The sequence below is a fragment of the Rhineura floridana genome, chromosome 1, assembly GCF_030035675.1.
Source record: "Rhineura floridana isolate rRhiFlo1 chromosome 1, rRhiFlo1.hap2, whole genome shotgun sequence".
Classification (NCBI taxonomy): Eukaryota; Metazoa; Chordata; class Lepidosauria; order Squamata; family Rhineuridae; genus Rhineura; species Rhineura floridana.
The window spans coordinates 158,207,011-158,217,277 of record NC_084480.1 but is presented as its reverse complement, the minus strand read 5'-3'; the positions used below and the strand labels follow the sequence as shown (position 1 = coordinate 158,217,277).

General features: G+C 43.4%; 1 long non-coding RNA gene across 1 annotated transcript; it reads left to right on the top strand.

The window, feature by feature from the left end:
* The first annotated feature begins 1,299 nt into the window (after nt 1-1,299).
* On the top strand, nt 1,300-9,837 carry LOC133390624 (uncharacterized). Its single transcript, XR_009764438.1, has 3 exons — nt 1,300-1,388; nt 3,166-3,198; nt 9,594-9,837. It is a non-coding gene; the product is annotated as an uncharacterized LOC133390624 (long non-coding RNA).
* Nucleotides 9,838-10,267: the final 430 nt, after the last annotated feature.

Here is a 10,267-nt window from a genome sequence, read left to right as displayed (position 1 = left end):
ACCGTGTAGGGATTTAAAGGTTAATACCAACACCTTGAATTGGGCCCGGAAAACAACTGGAAGCCAGTGCAGGTCGAACAGCACTGGGGTGATATGCTCCCGGCGGCGACAGTTTGTAAGTAGTCGAGCCGCCGCATTTTGTATAAGTTGTAATTTCTGGACCGTTTTCAAGGGTAGCCCCATGTAGAGCGCATTACAGTAATCCAAACGAGAGGTGACCAGGGCATGTACCACCAATGGGAGCTGATGAACAGGAAGGTATGGTTGCAGTCTACATATGAGGTGTAATTGATACCAAGCTGCCCGACTCACTGCCAAGATCTGAGCCTCCATAGACAGCTTGGAATCAAGAACAACCCCAAGGCTGCGGACCTGGTCCTTTAGGGGCAAGCTCACCCCATCGAACATCAAGTCAATATCTCCCAACCTTCCTCTGTCCCCCACGAGTAGCACCTCGGTCTTATCGAGATTCAGCTTCAACCTGTTCCTTCCCATCCATCCACTCACGGATTCCAGGCACTTGGACATGGTCTCCACAGCCAACTCTGATGAGGATTTAAACAAGAGATAGAGCTGAGTGTCATTCGCATATTGGTGACACTGCAGCCCAAATCTCCTAATGATTGTCCCCAGCGGCTTCATATAGATATTAAATAGCATGGGAGAGAGGATAGAGCCCTGTGGCACACCACAATTGAGAGGCCAAGGGTCTGAAACCTCTTCCCCCAATGCTACCTGTTGATGCCTATCGGAGAGAAAGGAACGGAACCACTACAGTACAGTGCCTCCTATTCCCAATCCCTCCAGGCGATGTAAAAGGATACTGTGGTCAACAGTATCAAAAGCTGCTGAGAGATCGAGGAGGACAAGAAAGGTGAATTCTCCCCTATCTAGTGCCCTCCTCATATCATCCACCAGAGCGACCAAGGCTGTTTCAGTTCCATGTCCAGTCCTGAAACCCGATTGGTATGGATCCAAATAATCCGTTTCATCCAAGTGTGTCGACAGCTGATTAGCCACCACTCGCTCAATGACCTTGCCCAAGAATGGTAAATTTGAAATTGGGCTAAAGTTGTTCAGAACTTGGGGATCCAAGGAGGGCTTCTTTAAGATGGGCTTTACAATTGCCTCCTTGAGGGCTAATGGCATTACACCCTCCTCCAGGGATGCATTAACCACCGACTTAATCCCCTCGCCCAATTTCTCTTTGCAGCTCACAAGGAGCCACGACGGGCAAGGATCATTTAGACATGTGGTAGGCTTCACAGTTGAGAGCACCTTGTCCACATCCTCAGAAGGGAGAGGCCGAAACTGATCCCATTCGACCGGCTTGCAACTGGCCAACTCTGGTTCATTCACTGTATCCACGGCGTACGGGATCAAGTTCTGTAAGTGTTCGATTTTGTCAGCAAAGTGCTTTGCTGATTTGTCACAGGAGGCTTTTGACTGTTCCAAGGGTTCCTGAGCAACTGGACCGACCAGGCTTCGGACCACTTGGAACAACCTCCTGGGACAGCACTCTGCAGACGCAATGGAGGCAGCAAAGAACCTCTTCTTTTCTGCCTTCACTGCCACTTGATAGGCAGCTACTGCTGCTCTAACCTGTGTCCGGACATCTTCGGAACGTGATTTCCGCCACCGGCGTTCTAGTCGTCTCACCTCCTGTCTCAGATTACGCAACCGTGGTGTATACCATGGTGCTAGCTGAGTTCTGTTCAGGGGGAGAGGACGTTTCGGAGCCACCCGGTCCAATGCCCTGGTGATTCCCTCATTCCACTCTATCACCAGGGTATCAACCGGGCGGCCTTCAGCAGGTTCCAATTCCCCAAGCGCAGTTAGGAATCCTTCTGGATCCATCAGGCGCCTGGGGCGGACCATTCTAATAGGTCCTTTTCCCCTGCGGAGGGTGCATGGCATCGAGAAGTCTATATTTACCAGATAGTGATCTGACCATGACACAGGGGTGGAGGAAACCACCCCCAACTTCAGAGCACTTCCCTCCCCTCCCAGGACAAACATAAGGTCGAGAGCATGACCGGCTACATGGGTGGGCCCAATGTTACTAAGGTGCAGTTCCCAGGAAGCCATGGTTTCCAGGAAATCCCGAGGGGCTCCAATGAGAGTGGTCTCGGCATGTACGTTGAAGTCACCCAGCACTAATAATTCTGGGCACAACGCCTGTACAGCTGAGACCACCTCCAGCACCTCGGCCAGGGAGTCTGCTGTGCAGCGGGTTGGGCGGTACACAAGCAGGATCCCCAAACTGCCCTTCGGGCCCAACCTCCAGTACATGCAGTCAACAAACTTAGTCCTGTGAAGAGGAGGTCTGGTAAAAACTAAAGACTCTCGATAGATGACTGCCACTCCCCCTCCCCGCCTTCCTACCCTCGGCTGCTGTGCATAACGGAAACCCGGCGGGCACATGGCCTCAAGAATGGGAGCTGAGGCCTCATCCAGCCAAGTCTCCATAATACATGCCAGGTCTGCCCGCTCATCCAAGATAATATCATGAATGTGTGATGTTTTTTGTACTACAGACCTGGCATTACACAACAGCAGTCGAAGGTCGGTAGGAATCCTGCATCCCCCAGTTATTGTCTGGTTCTGGACAGACCCGGAACATGGTCTATTTCTTGTCAAATGTCTGTTGTGATAGGACAAGTCTCTTGATTGAACTGTTAAACTGATATTATTTATTTAAGAAAGAATGAAAGTACTACTACGTGATTTCAGTTTGGTTTGACTGATCTGGCCTTTGGTGACATACATACATACAATTTAAATATAGAAAATGTACGATGTCAACAGTGTTTGTAAATTGCCCAGCTAGGAATATGAATTTGTTCAGCTCACCATGCTTGGCTGAACTTCAAAGAGCAGCATATTTTTGCAAAGCTTCTCTAGTTTAGAATTAAAATTAAGCTGGTCCCACCTTCCTTGCTGATCAGATTTAAAATAAAGTTGATCCTGCCTTGAACGCCAAAACAGCAATATCTTAGGAAGAGGTTGGTAGACTCCAGGCTTTGTTCTTTTACTAGAACCCAAGGTGTGCAATAGTGGTGGTAGTGAGGACATAATTTTAGCAGTAGAGACAGGGTGCCTTTGAGTAAATGCTCAACCCAACCATGTGTTTACAGTACATGCCTCTTCTCTTTCTAAATCCAGGTTGGCCGTCTGGCATTTCTCGCTCCATATATGGTAAGAACCTTTGTTGTAGAATCTTGAGCATTACTTTACTTGCATGGGATATTAAGGGAATAGTCTGATAATTACTGCATTCCCTGGGATCCCCTTTCTTTGGAATTGGGATGTATATTGAACGCTTCCAGTCTGTGGGCCATTGTTTAGTGTTCCGTATCTGTTGACAAATTTTAGTCAAAATTTGGACAGATTCAAGTCTCAGTAACTTATAGCCACTCTATTGGTATGCCATCTATACTTGGTGATATGTTTCTTCCAAATATTTTAAGAGCAGCTTTCACCTCACATTCTAACATTTCTGGTTCATCATCATACAGTTCCTCCATGAATGAATCTGTCATCCTTCTTGCATCTCTTTTATAGAGTACTTCAGTGTATTGCTTCCATCTTCCTTTTATTTCAGCTTGGTCAATCAGTGTGTTCCCATGTTGATTATTCAACATCCCTACTCTTGGTGTAAATTTCCCTTTAATTTTTCTAATCTTTTGGAATAGGACTCTTGTTCTACCCTTTTTGTTGTCCTCTTCTATTTCAGTACAATAACTATTGTAATAGCTCTCTTTGTCCCTACACACTAATTGCTGTATTGTTGCACGTAGGGTTCTAACCATGTTTCTGTCTCCTTTTGCTTTTGCTTTCCTTCTCTCTTTAACCATGTTAAGAATTTCTTCAGTCATCCATTGAGGTCTTTCTCTGTTTTTAACTAGAGGTATTTTTGCATTCTTCCCTGATAACATCTGACTTCATTCCATAGTTTTTCTGGTTCTCTGTCAACTAAATTTAAAGCCTCAAATCTGTTCCTTATTTGATTTTTATACTCTTCTGGGATGTTATTTAAATTTATTTTGGCATTATGATTGCTTTGTTCTTCGTTAGCTTTACTCTGATTTTCGATATTACCAGTTCATGATCGGTACTTAAGTCTGCTCCTAGTCTTGTTTTCACAGAAAATATGGAACTTCTCCATCTTCTGCTTCCAATTATATAATTGATTTGATTCCTATATTGACCATTTGGTGATGTCCACATGTACAGTCATCTTTTCAGTTGCTCAAAAAATGCGTTTGCGAGAAACAAATTATTGGCTTCAGATAATTCAATGTCTTTCTCCTGCTTCATTTCTATCTCCTAAGCCCAATTTTTCCACAATTTCTAGTTCTTCTCTGTTCCCCACTTTTGCATTCCAGCCCCAAATGATTATCAGCACATCTTGTTTTGGTCTGTGATCAATTTCTTCCTGTACTTCTGCGTAAAATCTCTCCAATTCCTCCTCTTCTGCATTGGCCATTGTAGTGTAGACTTGGATGATGGTTATGTTTTATGTTTTCCATTTAATCTCATTGATATCACTCACTCAGACCTTGTGTTATAGCTCCTAATTGCTTTTGCTATATCACTTCTCACTATTAAAGCAACTCCGTTTCTTCTTAATTTCTCATTTCCTGCATAAAATATTTTGTAGTTGTCAAATTGAAAATGTCCCATTCCCATCCATTTTAATTCACTCATGCCACATATTGTAATGTTGATATGTTCCATTTCTTGCTTGACAATTTCTAACTTTCCCTTGTTCATGCTTTTCACATTCCATGTTCCTATTGTGTGCGTCGTACAACTCCAGACTCTCCTTTTGCATCTGTGCGCATCAGCCTCTGGGCTTCCTTTTGGCTTTGACCCAGCTGCGTCATTAGTCACAGCACTACTCGTACTTGTCCTTTGTTCTTTGTTCTTCTCCAGTAGCTCAGTGAATGCCTTCTGACCCAGGGGGTGGCTCATATTCCAGCATTATCTCGTGTTGCATTTTGGATACTCTGTAGATAGGGTTTTCATGGTAAGAGGTATTCAGAGGTGGCTTACCATTGCCTTCCTCTGAGTTTGGATGCATCTTAGTCTGGTGTCTCAGTTTTGACCATTCCGCCTTGGGTGCCCCTGCTAGGAGTCTAGCCTCTTGGTTTAAACTCCTGACGGCATTACTCTCCAACACTCTCAAACCCCCTCACCACGTTAAGGTGTGCATCCTAGAGGGGTTTATAGTAAACTCTTTAACTTCTAGTTTTTAGTAAACTAATTGTTTGTACATCTGGTGTGGTCTCTCTATGAGATGCTAACACACTCCTTCCATCCCACATCTGCAGAAGTATACAGTATTTACGTTTCACCCATGTGCTTCAGCTTTACAGTGTGTATATGTGAAACTCATATTTTATCTTCTCCCAGGGATGGCCTTTTATACCACTGTCTCAGGTCTCATATCCCTGTCTCCTAAATTACGTACAGCTTTGTTTCCACAGCAAACGCATGAAGTGTGAATTGCAAATTACACATCAGATAATTGGATTGGATACTGGAATTTACTTGTGTGTATGTACACTGTGTGTTTAGAAACATGCATTTGCCACTTCATATGTTTTCTTCAGGAAGTACTGATGTTAGACTAGCGTGTGCACAAAATTCACAATTGCTTCTTCCCGTTCCCTCTGCCTCAATTTGTATAAACACAGATTTAGGCATCTGTGCTTCTTTAATTTTCTGCTGCCACCAATTCACTAAGTATGCTTTCAAAAACTCTTGGTAGTTAGTGATATCTTAGGTGTGATATGGACACCAGCATTAGAGACAGGATGAACGTTTAACTAAGAAAGTTGGTTTATCGAAGGAATACTGTGTATATTCACTAATAGGCAAAAAACCTTGCAGTTTAAGAATGTACCTATAGCCCACAGCTATTCTACCAAACTTTAAAAAGCAGGGAAATTGGGCAGCTATAGTGAATGCACCAGGGGAGCAGGAGACCTGAACTCCTCTCTGAGATATTGTACTGCCATACAAATTGGTCAAAATGCAAACACCATTTGGGTTGGTGTTTCACAGTCCAATCCACTTCCTGTGTAGCTTGGAAGAATTTGGTAACCTGTGCCTCTGAGCATATGGTGAGTGGTGGCAACACCTGCCATCTCCAAAGATGGAGAATCACATTTTTGTATGTTTGTTGATAGTGTTCTTACTTTGCTTCTTTTCTGTGCTACTTCTGTTTCTACAGAGAATCTAACCTAGAAAATTGTATTTCTGTCATTATTCATCCTGGAAATCTGTGTCAAATTTTGTTTATTAATTTCAAATCCTTTTTATTGGTCAACCTCATATGATGGTGAAGACAGCCTTTTGTGTTTATGCTGTATTCTTATTTTCAGCGCGTTAACAATTGAATCTGAAACTGCAGTTTGATGTAAACTCAGACTGATTACATTATGTTGCTACTTAAGCAATGAATCTAGCTGTGGGGAAAAAACAAACTTGGCCTGCCCAAGATGCACGGTTTCACCCTGCTATTCACAGGGTTGCCATAAGTCCTAATCGACTTGAAAGCATATAACAACAACAAATGCTTAATCTACTCCACTTTACAAAAGGCGGGCATGGTCAATTAAAAACATAGAGCACACCTAGAATTTTGCTAGAATATATTTTACTTCCCACTTGTTTTATCATGTGCAAACTGAGACACTCTGCAATCTCCACTGAGACACTCCACATGTCCATTGGAAACTATTCTGCAGAACAGTCAGTGCCATTATTCTACAATAGTTTTTGGAATTTTTTTAGTGTTGCAAAGTGTTGCTGTACTTCACATATTCACAAAAACAGAAGCAAAAGAAAATGATTTACTATAGGAAATATCACTAAAATTGCAAAGTAAATAAAACATATTTAAAGTGACTATCTGAACTATATCAACTGTTTTAATACTGGTAAAACAAGATCAGCACAGCACGTTTCTGTTATTTGAGTTGATTGCAGGTGTTGCTACCACTCACCATATGCTCAGAGACATGTTACCAAATTCTTCCAAGCTACACAGCAAGTGTATTGGACTGTGAAAGACCAACCCAAATTGTCTTTGCATTTTTATTTTTTATTATGTGATTTATATCCTGCCCTTCCTCCCAGCAGGAGCCCAGAGAGGCACAAATTTTACAAATTTGTAGGGTAGTACAATATCTCAGAGAGGAGGTCAGGTCTCCTGCTCCCCTGGTGTATTCACTATAGCTGCCCAATTTCCCTGCTTTTTAAAGTTTGATAGGAATATCTGCTGGCTATAGGTACGTTCTTAAACTGCAAGGTCTTTTGCCTATTAGTGAATTTCCCTGCTTTATCATCCAGGAGGTGAGAAATGGGTTCCTGTGCAAGTTTGCAAATAATGGATTGATCATTTGCATGCTTATTGAGTTCAGTGGGATTTACCACCCTGCAATCATGGTTAGGATAGGTGAAACTGATCACAGGGACATGGGGAGGGGAGGAGGGGGAAGGGAGCAGGCAGGAGGGGGAGGAGGAGGGCAGGTTTCATCGTTTGCATGTTCATTGCGTTCAATGGGATTTACTCACATGCAGTCATGCTTAGGATAGGTAAAACTGATGGTGGGAGGGAGGCCTGGAGTGTGCAGGGGAGGAGGAAGAAGGATGGGGGAGGAGAAGGAGAAGGGAAGAGGAAGGGAGAGGAGAGGGGGAGAAGCAGGTCTGATCATTTGCATGCTTATTGAGTTCAGTGGAATTTACTCCCATGCAATCATGGCTAGGATAGGTAAAACCGACCATGCGGGAGGAGGAGGGGAGAGTAGAGGGAAGGAGGAAAGTGGGGAGAGAGAAGCAGAAGGAGGGGGGAGGGGAGGGGCAAAATGGGGGAGGGGGAGGGGAGGGCAGTTTTGATCATTTGCATGCTTTTTGAGTTCAGTGGGATTTACTGCCATGCAATCATGCTTAGGATAGGTGAAACTGACCTGGGGGAGGGGCAGGATGGGGTGGGGAGGAGATTGGGTGGGTGGTTACTGGGCAGAGGGGAAGCCCCTTTCCTTTCCAAAAGGAAAACATTGTGAACAGTATCATTCTTTTTCAGCGTTTCCCTCACCTTTTTATTCTACAGCAGGCAGATGTAGTTTCCCACCCAAATTTAAACCAAAGCTTTTCCCTAGCAACATCCACACCAGATCTTTATTTCACTTTAGGCAGTCATAGCTTCTCCCAAAGAATCTTGGGAAGTGTAGTCAGTGAAGGGTGCTGAGAGTTGCTAGGACATGCCCTGTTCCTGCCCTCACAGAGCTTCAATCAGAGCAGCTGACTGTTAAACCACTCCGGCCACTGGAGCTTTGTCAGGGGAATAGGAGTCTTGTCTCAGCACCCTTCATAACTTACACTTCCCAGGATTCTTTGGAGAAAGCCATGACTGTTTCAAGTGAAATAAAGGTCTGGTGTGGGTGTGGCCCCCTGATTAGGCAAGCCAAGCAGTTGTGAGTCTGGCTTTTAGAGTATTGACAGTCAGTTCTTCCTGAGCATGCCCAGCCTTATCATTGAGTTCAATGCTAAATTTCTTAAATTAATTAAAAGTCAGCCAGGCATTTTTTTTAACTTTTAAACTGCAGAAGAGGTCTGCAAGGTATTAGGATTACAGATACTCAGTGAACATGGCTGATTTTTAATGAATTTCAACAGATTATGAGAACTCTGAGAGAAAAAAGTCCAAAAGGACTCTGGGATTTCTCTCCCCCCCCCTTTTTAGACTTTGAACTCTCGATTTTCTCTGATTGTTTTGCGTATTGCCATGAAAATGTAGAGGGTTGTTAAGCAAGCATTTCGGAGTTCAGGACTATAAGTTTTGTAAGGTTTTTTTTTTAAAATGAGCTTATGGGAAGCATCCGAATGGCATGGGTGTATTTTCAATTTAGCATTGCGGAATGTGAAAAATCCATGCTGACTAAAGTATACAGCCACTCTTTTGGCTGTATTATATGGGTATGATACTTATATTGGGGTATTAAAGGTGCTTGTTGACAGTTTCTGAAGACTCCAGAGACAAATGTCATTTACCTCAGGCAAAATTCTCTAAACCTCCACCCCATCCAAATACTCCCACAACCCAGTCCAGCTACTGGGAACAATCTGCCTCTGTACCCCATAGTTCCTCTGGTTGTGCTCCTGGCTGCTTCAACAGTTTACCCAACTTAAAAAACCCACTCGTGTCACCTTCTTCTGGTAAGACCTTTACACAAGGCAGCCTCTCAGACCAACTGAGTCACCAGCTCTCTTCCCCAGCTGTTCACCAGAAAAGTACTAACACACTGGTTATAAATATCCAGGACCCAGTTCTCCTCTCAGCTTTTCTCTGGTCTCACACCTTCCTCGTCAATTCCCCATCTTCCCCAGCTCCTCAACTGGCCAAACTCCACTGTCTAACCTCAGCTGTCTCTCTCACTGAGAGTTAACTCCCAACTGGTAAGGTCAATGTTCTGTTGGGCATATTAGCAGATATCTGATCTCTCTAGATTAATCCACTGCACCCAGGCTAACTAGTTTCCCTGTGGAGCAAAAATCTAGAGCTTCTCCTTTTCCCTTTCCAGTGTCAACAAGCAAGGATATCTGGATTGAGAAGTGGCCAAATGATGAAGAATGCCAGGGGGAACAATTGCAGAACTTGTGCAATGAATTCATTGCATTTTCTAATTTTCTGGTTGTCTTGGGGTGTCCTAACTAAATACAGAGGAGTCACCTGCAGCAACTGATTTGCATAAAATGGATTTGAGCCAATGTTTGGAAGACATCTTCACTCTCAAAGTTCAGCTTCCTATAGTTTATGCTCTCCTGTTTCCCCTCCAAATTGTTGATATATAAAATAAAAAACTGATTTCTTACTGTTGTTAATTCTCTACAAACAACCCCATGTTTTTAATGCTTGTACGCCGCCTAGAGTGGCCGCTTGTGCGGCCAGATAGGCGGCCTAGAAATAAATTTTATTATTATTATTATTATTATTATTATTATTATTTCAGAATTTATTTAGTTAGTTAGCCCTGTCAGTATGCATGGCAGAGGACGTGGGAAGATACATGGGGAAGACAACAGTGGAAGGAGAGTGAAGGGGAAGGCAGGGGTAAAGCAGGGAAAGTCAGTCAATCTCAAATTTATTTGCTAAAAACCATAGGCATTCACAAAACTTCAAACAATCAGACCAAGAGATACATTTTAACATAGATGATCACAGGCATGTCGGACCCATTTTGTGCAATAATTTTAC